The following is a 17,448-nucleotide window of genomic DNA, read 5'->3' as shown; positions in this document are numbered from 1 at the left end:
TTACCTCACTTTCTTAATAGAGCTAGAATTACTGTCAACATGTTTCTGGCTCTAGATGCATCTTAACTTGCATACAGATGCATGGTCGAAGCAAGGAGATCTGGGGAGGGAACAAAACCAGGTATGTAAGCTACCTGTATGTGTTAGGGTGTAACTTCTTTCTTCTTGATGCATAAGGTACGTGGCTTTTTACCTCTTTTTAAAAACAAATTAATAAGTTGTAGTGTTTTGTTACCTTTCACCCATAAAGTTTCTTCCTGAAGAATGAAAACTAATAGTTTACTGCTAAAACAAGAGCTGAGAGTTGTAGGCACTTCTGAGCAATCAGTTTGTCATCTATGAGTTGTGTAGGTTGGGCTCTTGAGTAAATGTCTTGCCGAGTTGCTAATGGTGGTAGGCCTCTTTTCTGTTTGCTTTGAAAGCAGGTGTGAGAAAACATTTTCCCATGCCCTAGAAAACACATGGGTATACATTCAGTATCACAAACCTGTCTGTATATGATATGAGTGTTCCCTGTTGTTTCTGAATGAGTGATGTCTTAGTTTGTGATCTCAGTGACTAGAACACACAACCAATGGCATAAGATGCTGTAACAGTTGTGGAAACATCACCTATGTCCCAGTTTTGAAAATGGGAAGCTCAAGGTAGAGCTAGCCAAAATTAACAAAAGCTGTTTTTTTCAGGAGGTGGGAAAAAAATCCACACTCAACTTTCCGTTCATGAAAATATTGGTAATTTCTCCATCAAGACTATTCTGAAGAAACAGATGGCAAATGACAGGAGGAATTCTTTATAGACCAATAAGGATCACATGAATTATATCAAGTTAAGGCTGTCTTAGAAAATAATTTTCCTGCTTAAATGGAAATCTTTGAGCAGGGCATGATTCAAAATATTTATTCAAAATTAATATTTTTTGACAGATAGAAACACACACATTTAGTGTGTTTTTTAAGCATATGACAATTCAGTTTTTCTTTGGTTAATTTTTTATCGGTGATAGAAGACTCAATACTTTGCTTCTTTGGTTTAGATTAATTTTCTCTGCTTATCTGAAGTATGAATAGTCACATTAACATTTATTTCAAATATCATACCAGCAATTTAATCATCTACCCTTTGTACAAACTTGACACCTGAGTAATGAAGAACATGTGCCACAAGGGAACAAAATTTGCAAGGAGAAAGTGTGCCAGCCCGCTTACAGCTCCATTACCAACAGTGGTAGTTGCAAGAATATTGTAGATACCATAGAGTATATACCTTACTGCTGATCAAAAGTGATTCTGGCTGAGGTTGTGCAACAAATCCAAGCTGTAAAGACTGGAGCTAAAGGTCATTACTACACAAAGCTGGAGTTTAGTCACTCTTCCAGGTAATATATAAGAAAACATTTTTATTGGTCTTGTGAAATCTACTCAAACGCAATAGTCTATCAAGTGATAAACATGAAACAAACTCTAACCCTTCAGCCTAAACACTGTTCATGTGCCCAAGATCAGCCACAATCTTGTTTTATTTTGTAGCACTGCTGCTGTGTGATAGTGAAGGATGTCATTGAAATTGTGATTTTCATGTCGCTGTGACAATTTTGCACTCTCTTCTCTTCATGCAGAGCTCTAGTGGCATATCCCCAAAAATGCCAATGGTCTTAAAGCCAGACCATTCACACTTATCATAAGTGCAGATGTTAAAGAAATATGCACGAGTATGAATTAGACTGAGTCATTATGCAGGAACTGGAAGCACTGGATTTATACTTTACTTGCAGACTCTGAGAATTCCACATTGCTTTATTTGGTATTAAAATCTGTACCAAAAGGTTAACTCTTCTTAGCTTAGACCTGAAAAATATTTGGTATCAGTCACTTTTATTCCATTTAATGAGAATCATAGGTGGAAAAAGGAAGGAAACCTATCTCTGCATAATTTTCAGCACAGTAATACCATTTCTGTCTCAAATGCATTAAATGCAGTATATTGCATGTTAACTCCAGACATCATCCTGCATACATTCTGCCTGGCTGAGTGATTGGGACAGCGAGGCTGTGATGAAAGTCTGTGGATAGATAAAATTATCAGGTCTTTTCTTCTTTTAAAGGTTAATAATATAATGGAGACTGCTCAAACATAAAGTGGGCAAACACAGTGGATACAGATGAGCTCAGATCCAGCTGGCAGCGATAGCCGAATATTTCCTGGTATTAACTCCTGATGAAAATGAGAATCACCTTTTACAGTTGAGGCTCTGATAATATTTTGAAGCTCAACACATCTTTATGTCCACCCAGGCCTTGGCTTCTGCATCAACTTCTTTAAATCAAATCTTGAGAAGTAATCCAAGAAATGAAGTTTCAAATTCATCTGTGCAGTTCTTCTCATAGTTTGGCTCTGTTATTTTGCCTAATAATTTACCTCTAAAAATTGCTGCGTTTAACCTCCCCTACTGCCAGGATACAGCGTGGGCAAGGGAAGTAGGTGTAACAGTTTAAGAACAGAGACTTTGCCGAGTGACTATGAGGTAAAATAAAGCAGCAAATTGTTCTTAGTGACTTTAGACTTCGAACATTATTAGTCCATAGATTCAAAGGGAGTAATATCTGACGTAAAATATTTAGATGAGGAAAGTTTAAAGACCGCTTGGAATGCCTCTACGCGTTATCACAAGTGCTGTGACTTATTGAATTAAATAAGGTATAGATTGGCATGAAGATTCCATAGAAGCATATAGTATCCTGAGTTGGACCACTGAGGAATATAGAATCATAGAATGGCTTAGGCTGGAGGGGACCTTTAAAGATCATGTGGATACAAGCCCCCTACCATAAGCAGGGCTGCCACCCACTAGATCAAACTGCTCAGGATCACATCCATTCTGGTCTCATATATCTCCAGAAGTTGAGCATCCACAGCTTCTCTAGGCAGCTTGCTCCAGCGCCTCACTACCCTCTGAGTAAAATATTTCTTCCTAACACTTAACCTAAATCTCCCCTCTTTTAGTTTAAAGCCATTCCTCTTGTCCTGTTACTATCAGACTGTGTAAGAAGTTGGTCCTCTTCCTGTTCATAAGCTTCCTTCAAGTACTGGAGGGCTGCAATGAGGTCTCCCTGGAGCCTTCTTTTCTCCAGGGTGACAAGCCCACTCACTTGGACTCTCTCCATAGAAGAGGTCCTCCAGCCCTTTGGTCATCTTCATGGCCCTCCTCTGGACCACTCCAACAGCTCTGGATTGAGTCCAACTCCCGACTCTTCAGAAAACCACCCAAAATTCAAAACCTGCATCTGAGAGCACTGTCCATACACTCCTTGAACTTCAGTAGCTCTGGTACATAGACCACTGCCATCTGGTATTGGCATGGCCTTTAATTTTCAAGGTAATTATGCATTTCTTTAGAAATCTGTTGAAACAGATTCTTGGAGCTAAATTAAATGTAATTAATAAATAAAAGGTTAATAAATAAAAGGTTAATAAAAGGTTTTTCAGATCCATGTTGTACAAGATCACAAAAGGAGGCATTGCTTTAAGTTGAGTAGCTAAACTTTAATTAAGCCTCCCTTTTTTGAAAGTGCTTATTCCTGTACTTGTATTTTGATACCTAGAAGGAGGTTCAGAAATTTAGGGATAGTAACTGAGGTAATTTCAAGAGCACGTGGCATTTTCCACGATTTTACAGATGAAGAACAGTCAGATTCAGTTTTGCGTCATTTGAAGCTACTGATCTTAACGAAGTAGTTTGCATGAATAAAAGTAGGTGTGTTGCTGTTTAGGGAAGTTCATCAAGAAAATAGGTAGTGATATTCAAACTTAGGCAATCAGTACTTCCTATGAAGGAGTTGTAAGCCCTGGGTCATGGTTAGTTAGGGGTTTGGAATGAGGTGGATAAGTGACCTTGTCTACCTGATTAATCCATGTACAATGGATGAGTGTGTGACGAGCCCTAATGTAGATCTGTGGCATTTATACAGCAATCACAATAGTAAACTTTTCTTAGAAAATGTCAGGCTTTAATTGGGCCTGATGCCCATGTTTTTTTCTGCTGCCTCTTCCAGGGAAGCTCAGTCATATTTTATGTTACATATTCTGTTTTAGAGTATGAGAGTTATCTCACATGAATCAAAATCAAATAAGACTGCCAGAACCAGGAAATCATTGGATTTGCTCCTGATGTCCAATGAAAGACATGCAGTGCTAAGGACCTTATTAAGAGAAAAAAATGCAGAAAGAGGAGGGAAGTGCAGAATAAGCAGAATGCAGGAGAATGGAAAATAAATCTATGCTGCCTGTAAAAAGTAAAGTAATCTATTCTACCTTGGTAGTTTCATGACCTTTGTCACTAATGGTATTGGACTACGTGTGAGCTCTTGATTGTGTAAAAGTTTGAAGGTCAGGAAAATAATATGGGCAGAAAAATCAAGTCAGTAGGTGTTTGGAACAGCCATTGGTAGATCCTTTCTGAGGGACACAGCCAGTACCCTGAGCAACACATAGGGCACTGAGTGCCACCTACTGCTTCTCCTGGACCATTTGCTGGTACCCGGAGGTGTTTACTTAAGTTGCCTGGGGATTTGGAACTTCCTTATCTGCTCTGATTTAACCAAAATACTTTGTTAATAAGGATTATTTATTTAAAACGTGGTGACAGCCAAAGAAGCTGAACCAGTAGAATAATAATAATAATGAAAGGAATAGGGGGCACATTTCTCAGGTTCAAGTGTACTGCCACTTGGATACAGCATGGTCTGAGCATGCCCTTGAGTACCAATTTTACCCTGGCTTTTGTTTATGCTGATTGTGTCTGTAATGCAAAGAAGCCTCTCTAGTGCATTCATCTGTCATGTTCAGCAGGCAAATATTTCAGCCCTTCTAGACCAGATAGTTCAGAAGCAGGTGAGGTGGGCTATGACACCCCGTGGTTTGCTTTTGTTGTGGTGTGCTTTACAAGCTTTTCTGGAGGGATGCATCTGGGAGGAAGCTGTTCTTCTCAGGAGCCAGGAGGAATTCATGTAGGAGCTCTGTCACCTCTGATACATTTTTTTGTCTCCAAGCTCACAAATTACTGTGGTGGACATCTCTCTAAGTATGGTAATCAAATATTTTCTCAGTAAAAGATACTGACATCCTTCCACTGTTGAGTCTCTTCCTTCCTTTCTTCTAAGTTTGGAATCACATGTCTAAACTGAAAGCTAACGAGTCTTATCCTACTGTTGAAGTTTGAGACTGATGCATTCCAAAGTGCAGAGTTTCTGGTTGCTGAAATTATGTCCAGTATTCATAGGCAGACGTTAAAATTTGAGCTGTGCTTTTATACCCAAAATATCATGGCCCAAATTAGATACCTATTTTTAAACCTTTAGCCTTTTAAAAACCTTTGAAACCTTCTGGCTTCCGAGTAAATTTTGCACGTATATTAAAATAATAATAATAAATAAGGTTTAATCAGGTTAAATGATGGTTAAGTTAAACAACATTTTGTGAGCTAAGTTCCTTGTCTGTTTCTGAGTCAAGGAGAAAAGCCTTAAGTGAGAGCAGTGAGAATAGTAGGGAGACAAAACTGTACTTTAAGGAGAAAAAATTAAGAGGGAAAGAAGAGGAGCAACCTTTTCCTCTCAGAAGCTTTTCTCTTCTACTTGAACACTGAGCAATTTAGAACTTCAGGTGAAATGCTCTGGTCTATGATTTTTTCCATCTCCAAATGTGAAATGCTGCCCTATTACTCAGCTTTTCATGCAATGAGGGGTTACAAGACTTACCTTGGGGTAAGTCTGTTCTCATCACAGTGCAGGTTCCCTCAGTATAGGCTGAACTTTTAACCTGGGCTGCAGTTTGCGTACTTCATCTTGTTGGGAAAAGGGAAGGGAGGAACAAATGTTCACGGAAATGGCGTCACAGGCTCTAAATTCACCCTGAGGATCTGCTGCTCGTCTGCCACGGCAAAAGACATCCCGGTGCTGCTGCATACAGTTGCTGCAATGAGCTGAGAAATGTGGGGTGAGGAGGATGTGGGGACTGCAGCTTCTGTAGGTGCTCAGCCCCAGCGCACAGTGTGTGAACACGGTGCTCCTGCCACTTCTCACTGCCTTTGATGTGGAACGCTTTGGGCCTGAGCCAAATCTGGAAGCCTATTGCTTGTGCTATGAAGCTGTTGTTTTCTGTTAGGAAGTGGGAGGGAAGAGGTTTGTCTGTTACATGTAACAAGTAACAGGCAGAAAGCACTTAACAGTGTGAGTCTAGGCAAGATTTGCTCTTCATCTACACTGAGCTCTGGAGCTGTCGGTGGCTGCGGGCTGGGCTTCTTGCAGTCAGATCTGTGCCATTCTCCAACAAGAAGCTGACTTCTCTCTGGGGTGCTTCCTACAAAGTAGTTTCTAGAAGTGATCAATGCTAGAACTGGTTGGGAAGGGGGGTTCTTTTGTCTGCAGTAGTTTCTGAATGCTGGCTAAGCTCAAGTTTGCTTTGAGGATCTTTCAAGCCTAGCAAGCAAGGAGGCAGATGCAGCTGAGTGGAATTTGCATTATTTTAATTCCAGTTTTGGTGCTCTCCAGCTGAGTTTGTTTTGTTTTGTTTGCTTCCTAAAATGACTTGCTACAGTTGATACAAATCTGATAAATGCTTTAATAGGCTGCCTGCAGACCCACTCACACACAACTCAGGACAGAGCTTCAGGCTCTCGCTGCCTGCAGTTCCTTTCAAGTGTGAGGCAGTGATTTCATCCACAGCACAGTGTATAGCCAAGTTTCACTGCTGTACCATGGGACCTTCCCATTCTCAAAGCTGCTAAGAGCCCCTGAGTGTTGCCTTTCCTTTGGCACACAGCCTGCTCCTTCCTTAACTTCTAAGATCTAACACCTGCCGTAGTATGGCTTGTCCCAGGGGTGTGCCTTGAGCTTTGCTTATCCAGCTGTATGTAGCTTTAAATGAATTGGCTAAGGCTGTAGTTGCAGCACTTTGGCTGGCTCTATAGAAATCCGAAGAATGTGCTTCCTGGTAGAATTATTCAAGAGTAAGGTGAGTGCTAGAAAATATTCCTGTAACAGCACATCTCTGCTTGTAACTGCTAACGTCCAGCTTGAAAATTCTCTGGAGGCAATTACCACATCCAAGAAGGACCAGTGTCTGTATCATGTAATCTAATTTGTCTCTTTGTTGCAGTAGCATGCCATAAATGCTATACAATCTATAAATGTCAAAGCATCATCATCGGTGAGAAATGGATCGTTAATTACATTAGTGAGCATTTGGCAGATCAGTTCAGTGCTTTGTAAAGACTAAAAACTACTTGGCCATAATAAGCAGTATCTACTCCATATGTTGCATAGACTGCACAAAAATAGGTTGTCCCACAGTAACACCTTGTTCTGCATGCTACGATTCCAAACTTACTCATGTTTCAGCCAGTGATGAGGAGCACGGGTGACTGAGACTTCCTCTTGATAGCAGCCACATACCATGCTTCATTTTAAACACCCACATGCTGTTGTAATACCTTTGGTGTAAGTAGTGTCATTAATTATTTCATATGAATGTCATACTTCAAGATCCCGGTTTGTTGTCCAAACGTACAAAGAGGTGGTCTCAAACACAAAGGTAAAGCAGAAACTAATGTAGAAGGTGTTCAACCTCAGCCCCTCAGCAAAGCTGGAGGGAGAAACCAGAGTGCTGGTGATCTTGACAGGTGCTTGGAACAGTGAGTCTTTACCTTCCTTTATTTCTGTTTCATTTAAAGCTGGTGCACACTGGTGCTTTTAACTTTTTGCAAGAGGTCACATTAGGAAACACCTCTGTAACACCTAATTTGATTTCATCTCATTTGAATCCACTTTATCTCCTCATTTTGCAATTCTTTTTTTTTTTTTTTTTTTTTTTTTTAAACAACAGAAAATCCCTATGATGTTTTTCTGGGACAGTGAGGTATATCCAGTCAGTACTGTCGATGGCTTCACTTAGTTCTGTGCAGTCACCAGTGTATATGTACTGTTAGTACTATCACTACTTCATTATTCAGAAAAGAAAAATAGCATCCATGTTGTTGCTGGATCTTCTTTTTTTTCATGTAGGTCTGTTGCTATTTGCTTTCTTCTAGACTTGCAGTAAGTCAACATAATCTTCAAAAATACGTACCAGTATATATTGATTCTTCGCTCTTTATATGGCATTTTATCCAGTCCATGTGCTGACACTTTGTTGTACTTGCTTGTGGTCATTTATCTGATGTTTATTTCTGCTCTTTTCAAATGTCCACGCAAAATAGTTCTCACAAGGGCTAGGGTTTCTCTCCATCAGTCCCAAAAAGCAAATGATAGCATAATAGCAAAGTGATAGCATAATAGTAAGTGTAAGGCAAGAATGATGAGTGGAAGTAGGTATTCTAGAGAATATATTTGTCATACATACAACCATAAAATCTTAGCATCTATTAAGAAGCTTAGTACAAGAGAACAAACCACACCAGAGAGAGCAGAAGAGATTAAAAATATCATTAAAGCCTTAATCTTATGACAGTACAGAGCTGTTAACACCAGTAAGGCATCTTTGCCCAAATGCATAAAGCAAGCAGCAGTGTTTTGAATTTAAGCTTTTTGCTGTAGTTTTTGTTTGTTTTCAGTCACTCACCTCTTTCAGTACAGTATCACTGTTGTTTCTGTAATCTCCTTTGCGCTGCTGCTAGCTTCTTGTGCTTTGCTGCTCAGCTGCTTACTCACCCATCTTTTATACTGACAGCTACACCCTCACGTAATAATAACTTGTTTTTATGCAGTGCATTCACCTTAGTGATTTACCCAACCTACTCATAAGATTGCAAACCAGAAAACACTCCTTTCACAGGACCCTGCCTGCAAGCAGGCTCTCTAGACTGTTAGTGGGATGTTTTATGTGATTACAAGATCGCCTCCAGTATGGCTTCTAAGATCAGGTGCAAACTAGTGAAGAATTTCAATCTGAATCTTTTTTTTTCACATGAAATTACACTGATTGGGAAAGGATTTTCTGAATGAAGCCACCAGGTAATGGTTCCTTAATACTTTTCTGTGTAATTTTCAGATATTGAAACTTCTCTAATGCAAGTTTGGTACCCAGAGTACCAAAAATACAGTTTAAAACAGTGTCTCAAAGGTAAATAACTGTTCATCAAAAGGACTTGTGTGATTTTTGGTATCAGTGGTTTGTGGCTCATGCTGCAGTGTTTTAATGAGGCTGTAATAAATCCTTAGAAAGAATGCCCAAGAGCTACTAACACAGCTGTGCCTGTTCCTGCTCCCAGTTATGTTGCAGGAAGCGATGTGCTATTCCCTCTGCACTGTCACAAGGTTGCTGCAGTGGTTTAATGGGTCCTGCTTCTAGGGAAGAATGGTTAACTTTCAGCTTGCAGTGTTTTTGTTTGCTTGATTGATTTCATTTTTAGCAACTTCTTCCCAAGTAAAGTGATTCCACGTTTTTGTTTTTAAATCAGTGGCTGCTTGGGGACAAAACTGTCCATCCAGTAACTCAAAGCACTGACCATACATTTTGGTAGAGACAGAAAGGGGATAAAAAGTTCTGCTGCTGATTGTGTGGGAGTTGGATAATACATTATTCTGTTGTGACTTCTTTTTGTCATCTGCCACATTCTCTACCAATTCTGCAAGTTCTTTCCTTTCTGTGTGGTCCCTTCCAAAAAGAACATTGGGCCAGGACCATTTAGATTTGGTCTTTGATACAAGTATTATTCCAATAATGCAAAGAGTGCCAATATTTTGATAGGAGGAAGTTCGACAAATATCAGTGGGTTAAAAATATGGAAATTATTTCCTTCCTGTATCCTACCCAAGGATAACAGTAGTAAACATCAGCCCTGCCAGAGGGAATAAAGTAGTGTGGGCAATTTCATTTGCCCAACAACTGAAGACATTGGCTCAGTTCATTGCTGAATGCTCAAACTTGCCACCAGGTGACTGATTCACAGATCTGGGATTTATAAGCAAGCTGTATTGGCTGATCTGTGTATGTGGCTGACTGGCTGATTGCTCCTCTCAAGAAGAGAAGAGGTAGGCAGTCATCTACAATTTATGCCACATCTGGTAATTTTTCAGCTGTGTGGTAACTGGTTTAAGAAACAGTCAAAGGTTTATCATGGAATTTACTCACAAAATTATAAAGTACAGAAACAACTATAAACTGTGAGGTATGAGTAGACCCAAACTGATCTGTGATACAAAAGTCAGAACCAAGTGGCAGCTGGGAAAAGTGAAGATCTTGTCATTGTCTCTAGGATACATTTTTGGCCTTCTGGTTGTGATATCCCATTGTTTATGTGATCAGATAGCAGCACTGCTCAATATCCTCAGCCACTTATGTCGAAATTGTCTTTCATCCATCATGGTTAGAAAAACTACATAGAAGTCTGAAGTATTTGGCTGGACTTGTGCTGTGTTACTTGGACATTCACCCAAAGCTGCTGTGCAGGGGTAAGCAGATAAAATATGGATCTGTGCAAATCCATGTCAGTTAACGTTTGTTAAGGTCAGATACAACATAGAAGATATGTTCCTTCAACAGAAAAACTTCAAGTACATATTATCTGCTGCTAGAAGTTCCAGTTCAAATACAGTTTTCTTTTATCATCTGTATTTGAGGTTGTTAAATATACAACATTATTAAATAAGATGGGAAATGAGTATTGACCAGTTATTCTATTAAGTGTTGTATGTCTAGTTGATATTGTTTAACTAAGTGGGATAATTTCTGCTCCTAGTTACATGAGCATTTCAAAGACAAAGCAACCTGTCTCTCCAGCTGGAAGATGTTGAATTACACATACTCTGCACATGCAATCAATTAGCTCTAGGTGCTTAACTGTACTACTTCAACTGAAGTCTTAGTCATTCTAGGTTTCCTTTATCATCAACAGGAAAGAAAAGACATCTGCACAGAGGTCAACTGCATCTGATTTGCCTTGTAGATGGACCCACAGCTCTCTGGTTGTTTAAAGAGATGAGATCACAAGTTCCAGTTTTCCTACTATGCATCAGCAGGAATGAGTTAAGGGAGTAAAGCAAGGTTAAATCAGCTTGATTTCATCAGGTGGTATCTTTTAGCATTTGTTACTTGTGAATCTAAAACTGAGTTTAATGCACAGCACTTCTCTCATACTATGGAGTATTGAAATGGGATGTGTTGAGCCTGTTGCTTGTTTCCTTAGACCAGTTTTGGTTTTTTATGTGTAAAGAAATGTCTTCTGGTTTGTGATGGTTAATATTTTTGCAGGTAATAAACACTTGGCTCCCTGTAGACTTTCCAAAACTGTGGGTTAGGTCCTTGTTGCTAGATGTTTAAAGGAGGACTTATATCTAGCTATCGCAGAAAGCATGTGATGCTTTACTAACAGGAAATGTTCTCTTGGCCAGGATGCAGCTGAGGCAGTGGTTGTTAGTGAGTACTGAAAACTGCTATGGTGATAAACTGTGCAACCGTCCTCTTTGCAATTTGCTGTGCATATATATTACACCACTTTACAGTCTTCAGTAGTATAGTGCAGAACACACAACAAGGATTACTGTGCAGCAAAAACTGATACAATTGCAACCTAAATGATTCTATAATTCCTCCACCCATCTTTGAGTCTACAAGGAGTGTATTATGCTTCCTCTATGATCTTCATCCAAAATACCCAGTATCTTAAAAAAGGCAAATCAATCACAGGGCAAAAAACTCTGAATTTAAATGATTATGTGATTCAATTGTCTCTGATTAGGATGTCTGTACTCAGGACTGTTTTCATAGCATTCTGCACAAGAGCTCTGTAGGAATCTGTTGCATGCATTGTGTAAATGCACAGGTTTTGAGAGCTGTAATCCTTGAAGATATTCTTAGTTAGATTCCAAACTTCTTATATTGTCTTTAAAATACATGTATGTTTTCTTTAGCCATATTACCTTAGAAAAGCATAGAATTCTGCAGTAGATGTAATGTAGATGCAGTTCTGCAATTCAGTAATAGATGCCCCAGCACAGGCCAGAGTCAAGGTAAATTATGTATAAGATAACGATCTTTTGACAGACTCGTTTCTGGCATGGTACATGGCCCCAAGGCCGTGCTGGTAGCATGTGCTGCTTTCCATTTTCTTGGTGCATCTTAACAACCTCCAGGAGAAGGATGTCAGTTTGCTTACTGTATATTGGCATTTTGCTCTTACGTGGGGGGTTGGGAGGAGGGATGTGTTCACACATGAAGCCTGGAGCGCAATAACCTCTGACCTAGGTTACTCCCATGCATTACATTATGGGACTGCACACTGAGTACTTTGGGAGAACAGTGCAGGTCAAAACAGCAACTTTGTCCTTCCTGAACTTCCCCAGAGGAACACAAATGGAATGTTGTGTTTTCTTCCAAAATAATTCCTTCCATCAGCTAGCTACTATTTAAACTAGGGTGAGAAAGAACTGTATCTTTAGCAGCATACACAGATTCTGCAAAAACACGCAGCAGAAAGGCCAAAGCATGATCAAACTATGGGATGTCATGGAAAGAATAGTAATATAAAATAGACTAGTCAGATCCTTCCCTGCCATGAAATCCAGCCTCCAGCACAGAATTACTGGAATCTGACACTATGGTATTTGCTATGTTTCTTAGCCCTAGATGATAAACTAATGTAGTCCTTGTAGAAGTCCCAGTAGGCATGCTGGGATCTTAGTATCACTGGAGGTGTTCAAGGTCAAGTTGAATGGAGCTTTGGGCGATCTGATCTAGTGGGATGTATCTCTGCCTGTGGTACTCTGATATTCTTTGATGAGTAAACTGCTAAATGACATCAACAACTCAGAGGGACTGGTGGAGAAAGGGCAAAGCAGTTGTTGGCAGAGAGAAGGAAGACAGAGACAATCTGTCATCAGTGGTACCTGATTTCTTCAATGAAGGCTCTGTACAGATGTATTGCTAATCGAATTATTTCTCTAGTATTCTTGACAGTAAGGAATAAAAGCTAATTTTGGATGTAGAGGAAGAAGTAGAGAAGCAAAATGCAAAGGCAATACTGGTTAGCATGGTGAATAGTGAATTCCATGAATCATGTATTTTGATATTTATTAAAGTTTGGAAAAAGCTTTTGGTAACTTCTGCCTATTTTCAAAACAATGAGATATTAAACAAATGAAAGAGATAGTGAACAAGAAATACAAAACACCAAAGAAAAAAACAAACCAAAAAACACAAACTATTCCTTTTCTCCTCCTTTTCAACTTCACTTGATTGCAGCTTGTTTCTTGGATGTTGGTAGAGCTGCAGGGTTTGGTTCTCTGTTTTCTTCTTTGACTTAGTTAGATCCATCCTCTATTTCTCCCATCATCCTCCATCAACCACAAGGCGAATAGATTTTGGGAAAGCAGCACTGTAACTAGTGGAGAAAAGGCATCTTAACTCCTGGTCTTATGCTTAGTTGGCTGGACTGAATAATCTCTGGTTGGCTGAAGTTGGTCCTGTACTCCTGTAGTATGTCTGATAATAATAGTTGGGTTTTCATTGTTGATTTTGTTGAAGGTAGAAACTGCTGATGATGCTTATATGGAGGCTGGCAGCCAATCCATCCACAATAGGATCAACTGCGCTGAAGAAATCGCTGTGATGCCTTGGAAATTCCCAATGGCTGTGATTTCTTGTGAGATAGGCTCTATGCCCAGAGAGCTGAGACTGTGTTATTGACATTTGCACAAGTAAACAGACTGGGTCTGGCTGTTGGTGAGCCAGGGGTGGAGGTCTGGGTGCAGCAGAGGGTAAGAAATTGCAACCCAATGAGACATAATGATACACCTATCACAAGTGTGAGGTAAAACCTGTTGGTGTAAGCCTCCAAGTGATTAACCTTTGAATTTTACCTTCTGTTTGCTATTGATGCTTGTGGGTCATTACCATAGATCACCAGATAAATAATTAATTGTATATCACAACCTTTACATTTGTTCTCTTGGTTTTCTGTATGCATGGATTTTCTCTTTCTAACACAAATGAAATAAATACAAAATTTGCAAGTTTTCTGATTTCATAATTCATACTCAGATATCAGGTCAGGTTGTTTGTTTTTCCTTGATGGCTATTTGTTATTCAAGTAACATTCCCTGTGTGTCTAGAATGAGTTGGAGTCAGAATTGCCACCCTGCTATGACCTGCTTGCTTCATCCCTTCTGTCTGTGTGTAAATATATACTGCAGAGCAAACAGTTCACAGCAACAAAACTTCTGCTCTAACATTAGACATTGGCTTTAGCACTCACCAAGGAGTAGGATCAGTGTTCCCCATTCCCATCTCTCAGTGCTACATCATTTGGATACTGCTGAGTGTGCTTATGGAAAAGCATAGTGTGATTTAAACCTGCAAGATCTTCTCAAAACATACTTCAGGGCCTTGTTACTGATAAGTCCATGCTACCGACTGTGAGTTAATCACCTCATTAAAATTAGGTCACCGTGACATACATTCTGAATCTTTCTGTTGATTTACGCCATTGTGAGAAGAAAAATACTGATGTTATTTTCCAAATAGTAGAGCAGGTGAGCATAAGCAGGAAGGCAAGCTAACCTGCAGCAGAACAGGATCCCTGCCAGTGTTGTTTTGTGTCAGTGTGTAAGTCTCCACAGGGAGCCAGTCTGTGGGAGGAGTGTGTTAATATGGATGAAACCACACGCAGAGAGAATTTAGCAGGAGAGGAGGCACAGCATGGAACCAGTCTGGGAAGACTGGAGACTGGTTGCACCACAGAAAAGCCATTTGCAATCCCATGGGCTTTGGATAGGGGCATTTAACAGCACCTATCTTATAATTCAGAGCAGGAACACATCTAACACAATTGCTTTTGAAGAACGGGATAAAAATTAGGTGGATTGTCTTTCCAGCAACAAAGGAAAATGTGTTGGAAAGTGTGCTGATCTCCAGGCTGTAGGGTACAGCGCAGCTCTGACAGCTCAGAATGTCTCTCCTTTAGTACCTTGCCATGCTGAGTGTAGAGTGTCCAGGCTGGGAAGTAGCAGGTTGCAGAGATGGCAGGCCTACTGCTATGTACTCCTGAACATTTTGTTAGATCTGACTTGCTCTTTCATTGGCAATTTCTCTTGGACCTTCTTATTTGTTACTTGCATATGCAGTGACTGTCAAAGGCTGTCACAGTTAATGGTGTTTACCGTTCACAAGTGGGAATTGTGACCTACATACAATGACCAAAGTATTGTGTAAATGTGTGTCACTGTGCTAGCGCTATTGTGCTGCAGCTGCTGTTGTTACTTTGATACCTGTGTGTGTTCACTGGCTCTTCCAATTCTTGCCATGACCTTGGTGGACTTATGCATCATCTTTACAATGACAAAATATGATAAGTATGTAAAATCCCTTATGCCTTTGGGGTTTGTTCATATAGGAGGAAGAACTGGGAAAAAAACAGATTGTAACCTTTAGGTAAATCTGCTTCTGAACAGATTATCTGGGTTCACTGTAACTAACCTTGCTTTGCTTGCATCTCCATGAATGGCCTTGAGTTTCACGTGCAGATGCTGAGATCTAAGCAAGCACCTTCATGCACCAGCAGCTGAAGAAGATGCAGAGTTACAGACATTAATATAGATACAGATACAGAGTTACTGACATTAAGAAGCTTATCAAGCATTAGCTTGCACTAAAATCATTTGCAACACCTGTATTTTTGAATGTTGGAACAAATATTATTTAGGTCAGTAAATATTATTTAGAAAGGTTAAGAAAAATGAAAGTGAATTATTGTACGTTTTTTAAGCAAGTTCTTTAGGGTGGACAACTTGTGCTCCCTTAAATAGCAGTAACTAATTTGCTTCTGGAGAAGATACCTATTCATATGGTATTGTATTCTGGGACAGATCTTTTAACAGTCACCTCTGGGAGCTGTATTATTATTGTTACTGTTATTTAGCAAGAAACAATTCTTGTAGAGACCCAGTGATCCAAACTTGGACTGGTGATGGGGCTTTGCCCAACCTGCACCCACAGCCAGCTGGCTAGATGGACCACATTCAGTGCAGTGCTGTAACCACAGGGAGGTATGTGTGCCCAGAGGTGCACATCCCACGGTGGGCAGGGAGGTGGCCTGGGAATTTGGAGGCACGCTGCAATCATGCAAGGTTTGTTCCAATTAAAACGTTGTTGCATAATCAGGAAGAAAATGAATCATCCTGTCAAGGGTGCTCAGCTCAAGGGTTTCTGCACAATATAGCCATGACTGGAGGAGGACAGTGGCTGCTGCGAAGGCCAAGCAAAAGAAACAAGCTTTGGAGAAGTCATGCTGTTAATCTCGTGTGGCAAGTGAGAATCTGAAGAGATGGAGCTGCTGGGTAGAAAGTTTTGAAATTCGGGGTGTTATTGGGAAGAGGGGAAAGAGAGCAAATGCAGGAGAAGCAGCTGCCAGGGGCTCTGATGAAAATTCTGGATGATGTACAAAATGCAGGATAGCTCTGCCTACTAGCACATTTGTGCCGTTAAATCTTGCCTCACAGTGACAACCCAGTTCATTGAACTCTGGCTTGAATCGGACCATTCTGTCAAGGGTGCCCTCTGTTGTACGTAGTGACTCAATGCACTCCTTCAGAGCTGACCGTTTTTCTGCAGGCTGACAGGTGGATGCTGTCTGCTAGAATCTCAACCTCTAAACAACTATTTATTATTATTTTATGAATACATCTGTATTTTATAAATATATTGAAATTACACCTAGAGGAGTAAACAGAGACCTAGCTATGTATTATCTTTGTAATTAAGAAGAACAAGCTGAAGAAACTTAATATAATGATGTGGGAACTTTCATATTGAGTATGGTGGTTTCTGTGTAATAGAATGATGCTCACAGAGGGATGTTCCTCTTTGCAAAACAGTTCACTCTGATTTGGAACAGTGGGAGTATAGAATATCAAAGAAGGCAGAAAGAACAGCTAACATAGGGATGCTTGCTGTATCTGACACCAGCTGTCTCCAAGGATGTATCCTAAAGCTCACTATCTTGTTTTCCAGCCTCAGATGTGCTTGCTTCACATCCATACCGTGCAGATGTTCAGCACTAAGCCTGTCCAAAGGCAACATGGTTCCAACAGCACCATACCTACTGCAGTGTGTGCGGAGCTCTACTTCACCCACCCAATCAATACTGAGAACAGGAAAGAAATGTCAGGTAATTCCCAGGGCTTCTGAACTATTGCTTCATAAAAGGCATGATTTTCTCCCATTGTTGACTGCTAAGTTAGTTTTCATGGTGCTGAGGGGCTCTACAGATCAAGCTGAAGTATTTATGTCCTTGCCAGACCATGCCTGAGGGAAGTTAAAGACCACATTGAGGCTGTTAAGGAAAGGGGATGCTGAAGGGAAAATTGGCAGTGGAAAATGCATAGTTTGTATATCATTATCTTCCATGTAGAAACAAACACTGCTGGCATCACAGCTCTGTAAGGGGAGGCATCAGTAGAATAC

The 17,448-nt window shown here is 40.1% G+C and overlaps 1 long non-coding RNA gene across 2 annotated transcripts in view; it reads left to right on the top strand.

The window, feature by feature from the left end:
* LOC107316150 overlaps positions 1 to 17,448 on the top strand; it is a 31,873-nt gene that overhangs the window by 4,223 nt on the left and 10,202 nt on the right. Inside the window, exons 1-2 of one of the 2 annotated variants that reach the window (XR_001556188.2) lie at positions 15,818 to 16,031; positions 16,996 to 17,152. This is a non-coding gene — a long non-coding RNA (uncharacterized LOC107316150). Of the gene's footprint in view, positions 1 to 15,817; positions 16,032 to 16,995; positions 17,153 to 17,448 lie in introns of those variants that run through there. The other variant, XR_001556187.2, reaches the window with a different exon arrangement.

This window comes from Coturnix japonica, chromosome 6 (assembly GCF_001577835.2).
Source record: "Coturnix japonica isolate 7356 chromosome 6, Coturnix japonica 2.1, whole genome shotgun sequence".
NCBI lineage: Eukaryota > Metazoa > Chordata > Aves > Galliformes > Phasianidae > Coturnix > Coturnix japonica.
The sequence above is the reverse complement of the archived record's forward strand: the minus strand, read 5'-3'. Positions and strand labels throughout refer to the sequence as shown.